The sequence below is a fragment of the Zonotrichia leucophrys genome, chromosome 1A (genome assembly GCF_028769735.1).
Source record: "Zonotrichia leucophrys gambelii isolate GWCS_2022_RI chromosome 1A, RI_Zleu_2.0, whole genome shotgun sequence".
Taxonomy (NCBI): Eukaryota; Metazoa; Chordata; class Aves; order Passeriformes; family Passerellidae; genus Zonotrichia; species Zonotrichia leucophrys.
Window position 1 is genome coordinate 35,254,519 of NC_088170.1, and position 18,127 is coordinate 35,272,645.

Sequence of the window (18,127 nt, forward strand, 5' to 3'; positions counted from 1 at the left end):
TGCAGATGCACCACAGCTGTCACAAGTGACAAGCCACAGCTCAGTTTAGCGGGATCATTTTGTATCCACAAACAGATTTAGTGCAGTGGAAGTTTGACTTCAGTGGACATTTGAGCATTATTTCATACATTGAACGAAATAGCTTAAAAACATCTGGACAAACTTTTGCATTTAAAAACCCCTTTTCTTTTTTGTCTGAATTTGACTGCCTATTAACCCAATATATCAACTGGGTTGATAATAATATATCAGCTCTTACCAGTTCAAGTTACATACATGCCACAGTGCTTTTCCAGGCATGCACAGTGAGATATTTGGGCTTTCTCCCTTTCCTTTTCATTTGTTTAAATATTTCAGGTGCATTGCATAAAGTGTAAACATCAGCACTGGCTGGAAACTAGGTTTTTTTCCTGGAAATCTCTGAACTTAATCAACTCTTTGATTTACACAGTGGCTTCCACAATCCTGTATGACAAAGAATAAAGACAACCTATTGAGAACAAACTGATTTGTAACTCCAGTTTTGCTGGATGTTTCTATCTGCAACATGGTTCAGTAGAATTTTCTTGTGGAATCTAAGGAGATATGGTCACTGAGGATGTTTTTCCTACAAAATGACTTCTTAAAATATGTCAGAATTTGGGCCATTTAAACAATCAGGGAAACTGGTATATCCCACTCAGACTTCTAAAAAGTCATGTCTCAGATGGTAGTAGATGTGAATAATTCAAATTATATTTTCCATGGAGAAATAGTAGCTTGATTACACTTCATTTATTACACTGTTTGAATATTTTTCTGTCCCCAGAACCAAAATAACTTTTGTATATTTTCAAATATGACAGTGCTCATACAAGTCAGAGTTTGATTTGGAAATGGCATTCTGATTGCAGAAGGAAACAGAATGTACTTTACACTGGAATAGAGATTTTAATTAAGCCAGTGGAAGATTCAGCTCTCCATACGTTGAAATAGTAGAATAGTCCACAGGAATGAATTCAAGCCTGAGGAGAAAAAAAGCAGTACAGTCCCAGGAATATGTTGTTCTGTGTTGTTATCTATTGATCTTTCTTAACAAAGAAAGCTATAGCTTTTATTTCTTCTTTGACAGTTTATATTTTTAGGCACAACCAGTAGACAATTAATTTAATGACAATTAATACTTCTCTTATATTTTTGTAAGAGTTTAAAAAATGCTCCTTCTAGTGAGAAAGTACAAATTAATGACAGAAATTATGAAAAATTCACCTGAGTAGGAATTTCTTCAGGGAAATAATCACTTAGTCCAAAAGAATGTACAGACTTTAGGGTGAAATATATAACAAGGGCATCCAGATGTTGACAAAGCGCCAGGAGGAGTCTCATGTGTAACATAATTAACTGAAAGCAGGAAGGTAAAAATTAACTGCAGGTCATGCAAAATGTGTTAAGGCTTCATATATATGTTTTCAACTGACTTCTTTTGACAGTTACAGAGATCTGTAAGTTTAGTCATTATTTTAAGGAAAATTTTGTAAACCACCAGATTTTTTATCTTAATTTTCTCTTTATTTTCCATTGAAGATCTTAATTTTAGACTGCTATTTAATTATTCATATTTTAAGGAAGACGAATATTTATTGGGATTTAAAGAATAGAAAGGGGAATGGAGAAAAAGAGAAAGTAAATTGCTGCCACAAGGCCATGCAGACAGAAGGCTGAGGATGGATAAGAAATCAAATTTCAAATCCTGGAAATAGAACTTGGAGTTCTCTAGATTTTTGAGTTAAAAACCTACAGGATGTGTGCCATGATCTAATATCCTGCATCATCCTAGGGTCCATGTCAAAGCTTAAGTCTCATGAAACCAGGAATAAATGCAGAGATTAAAAACTCCTCATTCTTATGTCTTCCAAAGGTTGGATTAGATAATACTGCTGGAAAAGTAACATTACTAATACTATTGCAGATCTATGTGTCCATGCAGAAGACAGGCTTCCTAGTAAAAAATCTTTCAACTACTTACATACTGGCATCAGTTATTTCTTAAAACCATCAGATAATAGTGTTTAGCTGTGACAGAAAAAAATTGTCCCTTTTTTATCTCAACTTTTTTGGTTTTGTGTTTATACTATTTATCATTTTTACAGCTCTTCTGCATGCAAAATTATAAATAAGTAAAGAAGGAAATTTATGTAAGAAATGTAGTAAGATTGTACTTCTTCATGCTGACCTATCTATAGCATAATAAGAGCCAACACATTCTTTTCCACAGAATATTTGGATATTGAAATTCTTGATCACAATAAAAACTTGACCCATTTATTTTGTTGTCTCCATCTCATGTTGCTGTGTACTGCCCCTCAATTTAATTACTGTATTGGATATCTGCAGTAGCTAACAGACTAAATTTGTTTATGTAGAACCATATTTATCTGCTCAATAAAGTCAGTGCTCAGACACTTGCTGTACAAATTTTTGACAACTATTTCACTTCTTGTTTTAGACTTAGTTCTATCTGCATGGCAAATTCAGAACTCCTCTGAGAAGGTCATGGCTGTTTTGTTAAATATGTGTCAGGAAAACAGTGGAACTCATGAAAAATACATCTCCATTGGCTCAGAGTTTTGGTTGCCCAGAGGTGCCTGACAAATCTTTGAAGCACCAACCAGGAAGACAACAATGTTTATAAAACAGGAAGTATTTGAGAACCCCCAATAAAGATACCTCTGCTCTCTGCTGGCAGTCATCACCAGAAGCAACATGCCAGGTGCTTTCTCTTGCTTCGGAATAACTGTAATGAACGTAAGGGGAATTCATGGGAGAAACTTGCTGATATGGTGCTTAAGATAAGAAAAATGGGACTTTCTTTTTTTCCAGGGAGGGGAATTTGATCCCATCTGCTCCTTCTCTGGTGTGCAATCATAAGAAAAATGTCTGCAGTTCCTGAGAGACTCCATCTTTTTCCTTGGCAATGATCAGTCGTGCAGTTTGTACTGGTACAAATCTGCAGGAGGCTTGAAGTGGCTTATGGGCCCTTGCTGATTTATGTTGGGCAAGGGGAAATTATAGCACTAACATGAAACTTGAATTTAGACATGAAAGAGATTAACATTAAGGACAATCAGCGAAGGACAATCAGTGTAAATGGATGTAACATTACTTCTGTGGAATAATGCTGCTGTGTGGGGCAGACATGGGCAACGGAGTAACCCCAGCAGGTAGGTTTTCCCTCAGCAAGGGAATGTAATAGAATTACCTCCGTCCTGCACTGTTCCCTTCCCATTTTCCAGTGCCCCATACTGGCTGCAAGTTTACCTGTTACAATGCTTGGATGGAGTGAAGAAGATTATTGCAGTCACACCAGACCCCTATCTTTACCTTGTATTTTCTTGTTTTCATGAGTGACTTCCCTTGACCCTTGCTAACTGATGGACTGGTACACTAGACACCAGGGTGGGCCAAAGCCAAAATCAGCAAGGGTTTGCTTTTTAGCATATTCCTTATTTTGGTTTAGTTTATATTTTTTTTATTTTATTTTATTTTATTTTATTTTATTTTATTTTATTTTATTTTTGCTAGGAAGAGGCAAATTCTGTGCCAAGTTTCGTGGCAGCAGAGGTTGGAACCGTGTCCTTGGTGGGCAGCTGAAATGTTACCCTGGCTGGCCAAAGGTCAAGGCCACACTGGCCTGTCCTGCTCCCTCTGCTCTGCCAGAGCACACAGCAAACTGTCACGCTTGTAGGGGGCTGAAGGGCAAAGTTGCTGACAAAGCTGGGAGGGGAGCTGCAGTCAGGATCTCTGTCTCCTACCCTTGTTGGCTGCCTGGGTACAGGAGCTGTCAGACCACGAGAAACATCTGTCGTTTCTAAGAATTTTCTGCATTCTTCATCCACAATCTTACTATACCCAAGAAACCACTTCCATTCCATTTTAATGGAAAATTGTGAGCAGCCTAAAATGCCCCTTGTCAACTGGCATCTTCTCTTTCCCACGATGTAGCCCAAGCCTGGAGCTCATTGCGTATCAGTGCTCCCAATCTCACCCTCCTTCAGTGCCCTTGAGCTGTACCTTTGGTCCATGCACCCCTTTTTCACCAGCATGGTGGCAGGTGCCCCAGACTGGGAATCACTCAAGGTCAGGGTGGATGGGGCTCTGAGAAACCTGGTCTAGTTGAATATGTGCCTGCTCATAGCAGTGGGGGTGGAGTAGATTGCCTTTTAAAGGTCCATTCCAACCCAAACTATTCTATGATTCTATGATTCTTGGGCAATTCTGTGTCTTTCAGAGAAGATATGGTGCTGACTCATACCAGATATTGGGTAAGACTTACCTCAAAAGAAACGTGCGTCTTCAAAAAACGTGCAGGAGAAGTTTGTTAACAGGTTGTTCTCTGTTTGTGTCAATGGCTGGCATTGGTTTCAGATGACACAGACACATATTAGTTTGGAAAAAAATATCACAAAATGTTTTCTTGAACCATCAAATTACTGCAAGAGCTGAAGGTCAGCAAAGCTTCCAGCCCAACACACCACACATGCAGATTTCCTCATCAGGAATGCCTGGTACAAACCCTACTAGGAAGCAAAGCATTTCCTCCAGTAATATTTTTGTTAATGCTTCCCCCAAGAAACTATGAAATATCTAAGAATGAACAACTGAAGTCCATCAAACTTGAGTAGAGTTTGAGTTTCCACACCTGGTGTTCTCCCCAAATTGTGGTTTAACATTTTAATTTATTTAGTGGCGCTATATTTGGAGAGATAGGTTTTTGTAGCTAGGGTCTTAGTGAAAGATGCCCAGGTCAATTTGGCTACTCCACAGGGCTGTCCCTCACCAGCTGCAGTATTTGAAATTCCCTTTGTTGAAGTTTGTAGGATACCAGCCAGGCCATTTCTACAACCTGTCAAGGCCCCTCTGAGCATGAGGAGCTGTCGCACTAACTGCTCCTGCCAGCTTTGCGTCATCTGCAAAGCTGTTGAGGGTGTGCTCTGTCCCATCATACAAGTCATTATTGACTTGTATTAGTCATTAATGACTGATCTTAGTTTTCACTCCAGAGATATACCCCAAATCACTGCCTCTAGCTGGGCTTCCTGCTGCTCATCCCAAACCTTTGAGACAATTTAGCTAATTTCAAATCAAACTCACTGTGTACTTATCTATTATGTGCTTTATGATTTTGTCAATGAAGACAGTGCTGAAAGTCTTGTTAAGCCCAAGCTCTGCCCTTGTTCACTGAGCCTGTCTTCTTGTCATAGAAGGTTATTGGGTTCCTTCCCTCCTTCTTAAAGACCAGAGTGGTTTGGTTTTTTCCCAGTCATCAGGCATCTCTCCCAGTAGTTACAGCCCCTCAAAGGCAATGGAAAATGGCCTTACAGTGGCACCAGAAGCTCCCTCAACACCCTTAGTACATCCCATCAGAACCCACTGACCTATGCATGAATGGTCTGTGTAGATGCTCCCTAAACTGACTCTACTCCATGGAGAGCAAGACTTTCTTGGACTTTTATACAGGTTTCAGGTGCCTGGAATTCCTGGAGGCTGCACTTATAAGTGAACTGAGGCAAGGGCAGCATTGAATACCTTGGTTTTCTCTATGTTTGTCAGGTAGTCCCCTGTCCTATTCAGCAGCAAACCCAAATTTTCCCTAATTTTCCTTCTTCTGCTTATACACCTGCAAAAGTCTTTCTTCTTGCCCTGCACATTTCTTGCCATATGCAATGGTGGCCTTTAGCTTTGCTAACACTATCTCTGTATGCATTGCATGCTTTGCATTCCTCCTGGATCATGTAACACTGCTTCTACCACTTCTACACTGCTTTTCTATGTTTGATTTCAGTTAGAAACTCCTTGTTCATCCATGTAGGCCACCTGGTGACTTTGCTTGATTCATGCTTTAAAGATGGATTGCTCTTTAACTTGGAGGAGGTGATTTTTCAATGACACCCAGCTCTTTTGGACCACTCTTCTCCCCAGGGCCATATTCCATGATATTCTTCCAAACAAGTCCTCAACATGCTGAAGTATGCAGAGTTATGGTCTACCATCTAAAGGCAAATAATGGAGACACACCAAATTTTTAATTAATTCCTAAAAATCTGAACTGAGAAGTAGATTGCTAAAATACTATTGAATTGTGAAATTAAGTGGAGAGATCAAGCATAGGTACAGGAAAAGAGTGTTTTTCCATACCTCACTTATTGCCTTGAAGTAATCCAAGGTCAGTTGTAAACGCAGTCAAGGTCTCATTTCATTTTAGCACCTGCTGGCTGACATTCTGATTAGAGAAATCATGTGTCTCTGCCCACTTAAAATGGTAATCTCAAAAAACTGTATCCAGGCAATTATGGATCAAGATTTTCCACCTGAAGAAGCAAGGAAAAGTATATTAACAGAACAGAGATTTATTACATTCAAGAAGCCTAAAATATCTGGTTAATTATAGTTAATTCCTGGAATAAATTGATGGTATTCCAAACAAGATTTTATCAGCTTCTTTGCAATACAGCCCATTTTACTGGCATGGTGTTCAAAGGTTTCTATTGCAACTCATATTTAGGGGAGTTACATAAAGCTTGGTGTAGGAATAAGTGACAAAGGTTTTGTTTATTTCATATTATTATCTGTTGACTTTAAAAGGCCTAGGTAACAAGACAAGTTAAGCAACAAGTCAATGATTAAACGGATAAGATGGATATCAACTCTGCTAGTTTAAAAAGATATTGAGAAAGTATGAAGAAAAAAACACACTTCTCTGAGCTGTAAGAAATTTGAAGTACTAAAATGTTTCTGCTCTGCTTATTTAAAGTCTGTGACATTTATTAATTGTCCTCTTTCTCAAGCAATTTATTTATGTATCATTTTTAATATTTGGGGAGAGGCATATTTTTGCCATATTCCATTTATAGATCAGCTTTACAATACAGAAAAGTTATGCTTTGTCAGTTTTCCAAAAAGATTTAAGACTTCTTCAGAGCAAATGTCTTGGAATATAGACACTATCATGCAATAGCAGTGACATAAAGGTCTTGCACAGTTTAAGGTTACAGTTCATCACTTATCTGAACAGCAGTTCTGTCATTGGGAAAATAGCAGTTCCCTCACATTTTCTAACTTTGACTTACCACCCTTGAACTAAATTGAAAGTGGTAAGAGCTAGGTATATTCTTCCTTTACTCTCTCTGGAATGAACTGGATGTGGAAAAAAAAGAATGCAATTTTAGGGTTTATAAATATTTCCAGATTGATATCACATATCCAGAAGAAAAATGCTTTCTGTTTTGAAAGACTAATGTTGCTGCCTGCATTTTTTTTCCTCCTCTATTAATCTTTTATTTGGCACGTGTACATATGCATGTTTAGCAGCTGCACATTAGTGAGACACAATCTGAAACAGAATCATCTGCCTGTATCTGTATAATTTTCATGCATACAGGAAGGAGTCCCTTTTGTTGTTATGTTACATGAGGGTGACTTTCTGGAGGTATATATTACATACTGGAAGTAATCAGTTCATTAATATTAGAACAAGATCAGTTGCATCTAATAATCACACTGTTATTCCAGTATTTGGTACCATTGATGTTTCCATCAACTTCTGCTCCTGAGTTTATCAGCAGCAGCTATTATGGGGAAAGACAACTGGAAAATGAACAGGGTATGACTTTTGCCCCTCAGTTGCTGGTGATATCAATTTAATCACATGTAGACATTCTCCTTCCTTTGAGTAGAAACAACAACATATACGGACATATACGTGCTTCATCTCCCAAAAAATTCATGTGTCATTTTTCTGCAGCTGTTTCTTATCTGTCATCCTCATGATAACCAGAAAAGGAGCTCCCAGTATTGGTGCTATCATGTTTTAATTTTTCACTCAAATTTAGTAGATGAGAACCTGGAACTGTACCTTCCATTCTATATGGTGGCTGGTTCACGTGGACTGGAGATGTTATTGTTAAGCAGTTCTGTACATCAAATGGGTTGGTAGAAAGCCTCCCAAATCCTACTGGAGCCCATTTATTTGCTAGCTCCTGCTGGACAAAAGAGTTAACACCAGGGCTGGATACTCAGTCCAGTCACTTCTCTGAAGAACTTCCTAGCTGGTATTTCTGTAATGATAACACCTTCCTTTCCCCATTTCCATTGGTAACCAGTTTCTGTGTCCAAGAAATACCAATATGGCTGCAATTGGCTGTGATACCTAGGAATGAACACTGCAAGCTCTCGAGGATTTATTCCACCATGGATTATCAGCTGAGCAAGGGCCATCTCCTTATGAGCACAGCACAAGCTCTGGGAAGGCAACTCCATTGACCAAGGGAAATACAAGTATTGGTGGAAAGCTTCAAAATTCAGAGAGCTGAAGGCATAGTCTCCCACTAACCTGAGGCAATTTTGAGGAAACCTCAAGGGAAGGGACAGAAATCTGTAATTTGGCTCCATACTTGCGAAGAGCCAGTGCAGAGGGAGGAACAATGGCTCAAATTGCTGATTAGGTTGCTGAGTAGGTGAGCAGCCATGCTTTGAATTGATTTTATTTTCCCCTTTTCCTGATAAATTTTCTTATATTACACACCTACTTAGAGAAAGAGTTCATGCCTAAAATTCATTGTAAGATTCCCTCGCTTATGAAGGTTTTGCAGGAGGGGGTCACAGAGGACAAGAAACAGAACTAGACGAACTTTCCATGCATGCAATCTCCTCTAGATAACATGGTTTTGTTGTATGTTTTGTGTTTTGGGATGAGATGGTGAGATGGAATACATCAGCCAAGTGAGATTTGACATAAATGAGGGATCTGCCAATGCAAATGATCCCATATTTTGGGATGAGACCAAATTTTGGACAAAAATGGTATTCAGATTAGATACTGATAAATGAAGCTTTTGTTCAGATTGAGCCCAAGCTAATACTGCTATGAGATAAGTAACCTCTCCATTTCCTGATATGCTTTATATAAATTTAATAAGCTTTATACCACATTTAGTTTCTTTCTTCTAAAAAGGGAAGTAATTTGTTTTCAGAATGCAATGATGTCAACTGAAGATTAGGAAAGAAAGGAAAATAAATGAATTCTTCCAAGATCTATTGTTCAATATCCCTTTAACTTTCCCTTCAATGACCACACTTTTCCTTGATCTTCAAATCCCTCTCTTTACTTAGTACCAGGTCTTTACTAGATGGAAAATAAGAGCACGATCAGATCAACCTGGGCCCTGGTACATCAAACTACTTTTCTGAGTTGGAAATATCTCAGCTATGTCCAGCACCCAACATTATCTAACTTCCAGTCGCTTTCATCTCTTCTTATCTGAGTGGAGTCATGAGTACTCTTCAGCTAAACTTGTGACATATCTCAGTATTTTCTCTGCCAATTGGGCATTGAAGGTCTAGTCCTGCTGCTACTCCTCTTGCCTGCCACAAGTGATCATAAGTTCATTGTTTGTCTAAATTCTCTTGGGGAACAAGGAAGAGTCAACAAAAGCTTTGAGAGCTGCTCTGCAATAAGGTCCTGAGGTACTACTAGGCGTTAAAACAGCCTCATCTGGAGTCTCCCACATGCCTTGCCTGTGGGTTGAGGATGCTGTTTAAGTTCAAGCCTGGCCTTCTACTCCTGGTTTGTGTTAAGTTTCTGTAAGTGTATGTGGTATGGTGTCCTCATGCCCTGGCTAATGAGTGTATTTTTCCCCAGGTGGACTGCAGGTGTTGAGCTGTCGCCTGCAATATCTGCAGCCCTGCCTCTGCTCTGCCTCCTGGAAGGAATTTGGGCTGGGGCTGCAAGCAGTGTGCTCCCAGCCACACACCTGACCCCACCTCTTCCTTCTGCTCTTGGTTGGTCCCTGAATGGCCCCTCATCCTGATTCACCATGTTGTCTCCCCTGGGCCTGTTGCCATCAGCAACCTGGCCACTCAGGTAATGTGGAGATGTCCTTAGCTCTATCCCCTCATGGAACAGCTCTGCTCCTGCTCCTTCCTGATGTCCAAGTGCCAAAGGAAGAAGGCAGCCTCTCCCAAACTGAGCACTGCAGCATTACTTACAGTGGAATCTGATGTTCTCTTTCCTCTTAGATGCCAAGGCAGATGCGATGACATCTCCATCATCTGCTGAGTGTGCAATATTCCCATTTTTGCCTGGTTGATCATGGACGCCTTGGGAGAGGATAGGGACATTCCCCCAGGCTTTGTCCTGGGGACCTCTTGTGCAGCTGATGCCAGCTCTGCAGCTTTCCCTCTCGATGAGTGAGAGCAGTCATCTGCCTGCAATGCTTCAGGGCTTGGTAGAGCCTCCTCTGGAGCAATAAATTATACACCTGAGGGTTTAAGAGGTTAACAGTGACTCTGCCTTGCCAGATAGCATCAGCAGAGCTTGTCCTGCACCTCCACTGCTTTACACTGTCCATTCACATGTTGTCTAGTCTACACTTCCCCTCCCCTCCTGAAAGAAATGATTCTTAGCTAGCTACTGAACTAGTCCTTTTAAACATCTGTTTTTTCTTGACATTAGGCAAAGTATGAGAAAAAAGAAGAGTTTTAAAAGTTTGCAGAATGAATTTACTTGGTGTGATTATTTTAACAATTCAAAAACCCATCTAAAAAATTCTAATTTTTTTTATTAATAATACTTCACTTGTCACATTTGACATTTAGTTTAAGAGAACTACTTATTAATGAAAGGACAGCGCTTTTATTTACTGGAATAGATCAACATTTCTTAACAATTTTATCTCTCCAAATATTTACATAAATGAAGGCTAACCCTTATTGAACTCAATCACTATCACACTGTAAAATATCAAAATGTCAGGAGAAAAAAAACTGTAAGAGTATAGTATATATTTAGCCCAAGGCCTCTAGGAGAACTTCTTATCAGCTAATACTGTACCAACATGTTTAATTTATAGCTGTGATTTCTTTAGGAACTTGTGTACTTGTAACCTCTAGAAGGGGATAAGGGTGGGGAAGAACATTTAATATCAGTGTCTTAATTAAAATTTAAAATAATAGGAGATAATCTAATGTGAATACCAGAATTTATTAATAGAAAAACACATCCAAATTTTCAGTTAAGTTAGCTGGAGGGAAGTAGACCAAGTTTTCCCTACTGAAACAATTTTTTGATGCTGTAGCTGATTCCACATATAGTCAGCTCTTCTCTTGCACCCAGGCAGCTGTAAGATGGTATCTTACATATATGGTCTCACTAGAGCATGCTGGCTAACAATTAACTGCCTGTCACCAGGGAGGAATTCCCCCTCTTAGGACAGATTGTTCTGTGGTCATTTTACCCTTCATGACATTCCACTTAAACTATGTGACTGACAAAGACAGATTATTTCATCAGGGCAAAATATAAGATTATTAGATAAATTTTGCCCTGCTCAGAAACTGAATAATGAAGAGGCTCTGATTAATGAAACCCTTATTCAACACACTAAACTAATCTTAAAAGCAGTTATTCTTCCACTTTTGAAATGCAGGAGGTAAAAAAAAGATTAACAGACGTAAGAGTTAACTTATTGAAATTCTGCAGCCATTCCTTACCAAATTTTTAACCTGTACAGAAACAACTATAGCTATTAAGATTTCTTAATTGTCTTCAGAATTTAAAATTAATTGTAAGCATGTCACAATCTTGGACCTCTTTCCAGAAATGAAAATGTAAGGGTGCTTGAGCACAAGAAATGGCTGGAGACCAAGGCGGTGTAGAGGATGTGTATCCTCTGGGTAGCAATGTTAGATAAAATGTGACACAGGGATGAAAGAAGAGATGAGGGTGATTGCTGTTTAATGGCAACCGTTTATGGTCATGTTGTGAACACTTTCTGAGTTGAAACTGATGGTTTGTGCTGAGGCACAATTTCGTTTGCATGATCTCTCAGGTGTCTGCAGTACCATTCATTCTGGGAGATGTAAGAATAGGGAAAAAGAAGTCCTTGCAGATAAGTAGATCTTGGTCAAGATACCTGTCCCTTGGCCTGTGAAACAAACACAGATCCAAGGTATCTCACTCGTGACTGCTGCAAATTGGATCTTTTGTCAGAAATGCCCAGGCGTTTTCAGGGTATTGACAGCTCCAGGGGCCAGTTGGAAAAGCTGATTTATCTTTCAGCTAGACCAGACCTACTCCTTGTTGCAACTCCCAGGTGCCCCAAGATGTTTCCAGGAATCCCTAGGCCAAGAAGATATGTTTTCCCACTGGCAAGACAGGAAGTTTCTCCCTTTGCATCTTGGAGAGCAGAGAAATTAATCCATTGGCAGAGATCTATCTGGCTTTAGCTCCTCATCCTTACATTCCCTGTGGGAATGACTGTCTAATGCAGGAAAGAATCTGCCTCCAGTTGTGCCAGGGGTGATTGAGATTGAATATTAGAAAACTTTCTTCACCAACAGGGTTATCAAGCGTTAGCACTGTCTGCCCAGGGAAGTGATTGAGTCACCAGCCCTGGAGGCATTCAGAAGTTGTGCAGATGTGGCATTTGTGGACATGGTGTACTGGTGGCTTTGGTGCCGCTGGGTTAATGGCTGGACTCAATGACCTTAGAGGTCTTCTTCAGCCTGAACAGTTCTACAGTTGTACAATGTTGTTAGAGCTCCAGAAAACTGGCTATGAGTAGTCAGTAAGCTTTTCAGCTGCTGGAAGAAAATTCTGAGCAAAAGGAGCAGGTACTGGTTATTTGTGGGTGTATTATTTACGGGTTTTTTTAATGTATGATGATGCATTCATTTGGATGTGGAGAGAAGGAAATGTTGAAGGTGAACACCCAGCCTACTTTTTTCTTCTTTCTCTCTATCTCTTTCTCTACTACATATTTCCCACCCACACTTTTGATGGCAAACTACTTTGTTGCCAGGATTTGTCTTGCCTTTCCATGAGGTACCTTGTCAGTGAAAGTGTGAAATGGCATTTATTTCAGTGGAGAAAGGACAGAGTAGCAAGAGGAGGAGCAAATGAGCTGTGGCAAACACCCCCTTTGTTTCATGGAATGTAAAGTTTATGAAGTGATATTTTCTAGGCAGACAGATTTCTAGCTCTGTTATCTATATCCCCGGTTTTGTTGCTGAACATGTATTTGGACTGCTAATGACATAGATGTAGTGTAGAACACATACTCTTTGTCAATTACAGAAGTAATGTTACTATTGTCTGGAAAAGTTTCAGGATGCCAGATAATATTCTGAAATTCAAAAAAATTTAGAATGCAATGCTATCTTAGAGGAGATATTCCATTTATAAGTATCTGTGTTTGAATATTTCCTCCTTCTACTCTCTCCCTTGATGCTGTGTATGTAATCTCTGGAAACACCACAGAAGATATATTTCATTTGCTCCAATTCCTTTCTTTTCAATTCTCATTTGTACATGAACCACAATAAATGTGAACACCTGGCTTTAACCAGTAATGCCACATGTCATTGCTACAGGCAACATCTCCTCTTTTGATGATGTGGATGATTTCTTTGCTTTTTCCAATAATATCTTGAATATATTGATTAATGGACAAAGCACCACTTTTGCACTTGCCTCTTTATTATTGTAAGGAAAGGAAAAATGTTTTAATGCAACAAATGTGTTGGTGGACAGGGGCATTAAATTCCATTTCCTTTGTGCTAATCTCTTAGCTGTCTGATAAACAACATCCACAAAGGGGAAAATGCTTTTTGGGAAAGAACATTTATTGAAAGTTAGTCTCTAGGGACTTTAAAAAGAAATTACTCTGTGCCACCAACTATATCAAACCAATGCTGGGGGAAGCTGAATGATGAAAAGGAAATTTCAGATCTTTGAAACCTACCAAGAGACCGAAAGCTCCATGGCACATAATATGACATTTGTTGGATTTCTTGCCTCCACTTTTGCCTTTTGTCCTGGTGTGGGCCTAAGTATGACCAAATAAATTGGGTTTTTTGACATATTAAAATGGCAAGTGCTTTCTAGGCACCACGGGAGTGGACATATAGTGAAAAGTGTCAGATGGGCTGTTGCTATGCTTGGTTGAAGAAACCACCTGTCTCCTGTGGGTAGGGTTGTTTTGGAAGAATTCTCTTACTTGAAAGTACTTTGTCGATTTTGCTAAATATTAATTTGTCAAAGAGAAATCTCATTGTTTACAAGATTGAGATGGTGTTCATAGAGTCAGAAATGAGGACTGAGAGAGCCTTAGTCTTAAATGTATTTATCATGTGTCCAGTGCCTGCTGGAATGAGTTATAGGCATAAATCCCTGGAAACAGTAGTCTCTGGGGAGTTAGTGTCCAGTGACAGCCTTATGGCATCATTCTCCCATTGCTCTCTTCAGAAATCTGTCAGACCAGGAGTGTTTGTGTGGCTACCAGGTGAATTTGCAAGGGACAGAACACATAAGAGGCTCATTATTAATGATATTTTCATGAGAAGTATAAAGAATTTATAGAGAATTTGAGTTACCCTGATAAAAGCTTGAGGATTAATATACCTTTTTAAAGTATTATTGTTTTCTCTTAAAATGAGGGAAAGTGAAGGAATTTTATTCTTGGTAATTTTAGGGCCAGCAGCTCTCACCTCAGAGAAAGGACCTGCAGTATTTGCTGCCCAATGCCTCTCTTTGCTCAGGTAGGAGGCACAGCCTGTGTCTTTGTGTATTCAGTCTTTCTCAGGCAGTGTAAATATGTAGGGAAGGATGGACATCATATGCTGTGTGGCAATCATGAACTCACTTACCATGAGTGATGCTGTCAGTCGTCTCCTCTGACTGAAATTTGTCTCCGTACCACTGTCAGATCAACTCATGCCCATTGGGTATGTTTAGCAATGCAAACCAGGGAATTACTATGCTTCCTGTGTAGGTGGGATGTTGAAATAAAACAGCCTCAATCCATTTGTTTTCACTTTGATTCCCTCTGCAGGGTAAATTGGGATGTGGTAGTTCAAGGTCCCCTTTCTGTCGAAGACAACACATCAGCATTTTCAGATACAGTGCAACCCACTCAAGGATGTGGTTTTCCATCTACAGGTACCAATTTCCTCCCCCTGTGCACACCTAGTGCATGAGTCTGATAGATTTAAAATTAGGGGCCTCAGTTTCTTGTCTAAAGCTTTATGTGATGAGCCCAAATCAAAATGATGCAATTTTTGCAGAGATTGTTGCAGATACAGGAATTAAACTTTAATGTCCTTGCATCCTCTGATAGTGACATTTATAGCCTATTCTGCTTCAGTACTCAGTGTAATGCTCAGTCTCCATAAAAAGTATGAAAAACTAACATAAAGATTAAAAACCCAAGTTTATGTCTTGGAAAAACATCTGGGCTCTTTGGTTGTGAGAGACAAGGAGGCTGAAGATGTCATAAAAATGTACATGTGCAAGGAAAGCTTTATAATTAGCAACAAGGTACTATCACCCCAGTGTCTGAGTTAACTTCCCCTCTGCACTCAATCAGAGTATTAACAAGCATCTCAAATCTCTCTGCTGATGGTCAAGCTGGAATTCACAACATTTTAATACAGCCCATGTTTGGAGAGTTTCGCAAAGAAAGAATTGTTAATGAGTAATCCTTGTCCATTAGGGCACTGAGCCAATAAACCCAAGCTTTGATTCATTGTGTTATCACTACAGGCTTCTGCTAAACATGAAAGAAAAACAAAACAAAAATGTTCCTATGTGAGAATCATTAGGATACTGAACTGAGTGCAGAACTGTCTTACATCCTGCCATCTACAGTCTTCCAGAAAAGAACAGTAAGTAATAATTCCTTAAACTGATAGCTTCTTGCTGTTGCGTAGTATAAAAGTAATTTTATCACCTGAATTATTTAGTAGATGTTAATGGATTTTTTGATGAGAAACAAAAATTAAAGTGAAGAATAATTTAAGAAGTCATTTCATCCACAAAACTGTCTCAACAGTAGGAATTCGCTTTGGGAAAAATAATAATGTGAAAAAGAAGGTCATGTAGAAACCTCTCTTTAGAAGCTGGCTTCTGTGTGTCATTGGAACAGAAGGTGTAAGTTTGATATTGAGACTTTCTTGCAACAGCAGTATCTAGTTAATTGTGTGCATTAGCTTTGAAATTTTTTCTCCTTTTAGAAACAGGAAATATTTTCAATGTGATTAACGGGAGAACAGAGAAAAATCCAGAAAGGGAAAATTATTTGTTTCATACATTATTTTCTTTGACAGTTCTGTGTCACATATTTCAAGTGCATCTTCCAAAGTTGAAGATTTTAGGACATATTTCACATAACTAGGAAAAGTAAAAGAGGGCTTCAAATCTCAAGTGATTTGAATCCATTGCTAGTTTTTAAGAAAATGTAATTCTACTCTGAGTGTTTCTGCTACTCATTTATCTTCAGGAAACTATAACTGTGGCAGAACACATTTCACTTCTGAAAATGCTATTGCTTGTGTTACAGGGAACCTAAATATTGGGAATTATATTGGAATGGCACTAGTCTAAATAGCAGTCCATGAACAAGTCAGAAGTGGAGGACTTGCAGATTTTTCAGGTGAGACATGAAAAACATGCTGGAGAAAGCAAGAAACACAGAAATGGTGTTTAGGAGGTAATCTCAGGCAGTCAGAAGCTGGCTCCACTCTTTGCAGTCACTTACCTGCTTACAGAAATGTCATTGATACTTCTCATAGAGTTTTCAGTTCTACCTGGGACTCAGATACCTGCCTTTGCTTCAGAATTAAGAAATAGGAATATTCTATTATTTTTTTCTGTGTCCTGTGTCTCTTTCCTGCTCTGATTTCAAACTCCATATTAAGAAATGCAACAGAAAATTTCAAATAAGACCAATAATGCTCATCCTGCCTCTGCTTCTCAAACTTGCTCGTATGGTTGCTTGCATTTTGCAAGAGTTGCTGTGTAGTTGCCTGTAGTGCTGTGATTGCCAAAATGACCTGAGAGCAGCAGGCTGGAAATAGAGAGCATGAATCTTCCTAATGTTGTCAGGTCCCTTTGATACAGTTTAAAACAAACAGGTAAGCAAATAAAATAGCTTCTCAAATAACTGAGGCACTGTATTAAATATTCTACAGAAAGGCTATGAAGCCACATCAAAAGCCTGTGAATGAGATGGGAATCCATCTTCCCATTGATGTTAACAATGTTTGGATTGGGCCATAGATTAATGATGTTACTGAAATTTCTCTTTGAGCAATAGGCAGTCAGATGTGTGAAGAATAGGAAAATATTACGGGACAGATGGAAGGAAATGTACTTCACTAATATTCGTGAAAGATTTTGCATGTGCTTTGATAAATCTTCCTTTGCTGAGTAATGGAAATAGATTCAACTGTTCTTTTGAAAGTAAACCACAATTAAAGCCGTTATGTATCTTTTCTGATGATCAAACATATTTTTACATTTACTTGAAAGTGTGGGGCCATTATGCTTTCGTTTTCAGTGAAGCCAGTTGATTCAACTTTAATTATTTCAGTAAGAGACCTGGCTTTGCTGACACAGAAGCCAGGGAAAGCTTTACTATTGATCATAGCAAGGTCAGGGTAGTGCACAGATAAGAGCACACAATACATCTGAAACCTAGAGTTCAATGGTAAGCCAAATTGTCTCTACATACATATTTGTATACCTCAATGAGCATGTATCCCATAAGAAATCTGAATAAATATGTATATCTACCCATACAGTGGAAAAGCAAGTCCCATATATAATAATATACTAGTAAATTTTCTTAGTTAAACATAGAACATGTAAACACACATTGATTGTTCTGAAGTATGCTAAAGGTTACATGTAACAAAATTTTATGCAATTCCGAGCTTCTAACATGCATTTGAAGACAATAATCTCAAGCAGTTGTGCACATATTTTACTTTATACATACTGATCTCTGTTTTCCTTTGCTGTATATTTTAGCCTATGAAATAATCTCCAAAAGTGGTAGAGTAAATTGGTTTATTTAAAAAGTTAACTAAAAATTATTTGGAAAAAAGAATCTTTTTAATTTATAGCACACCTTTTCTTTTCTCTTGAAGGGCTCTTATTTTGGAGAGCATATTGATTTCCTGTGCTACCATTGCCTTTATTTCAGCTTTTACATGTCAGATGCTCTTTGTTTTTGTTGTTACACCTAAGGATGGAGTATCAATCCAATATAGTGACCTACATTCTTTCCCAGAACTGAACAGTTATGGAGTA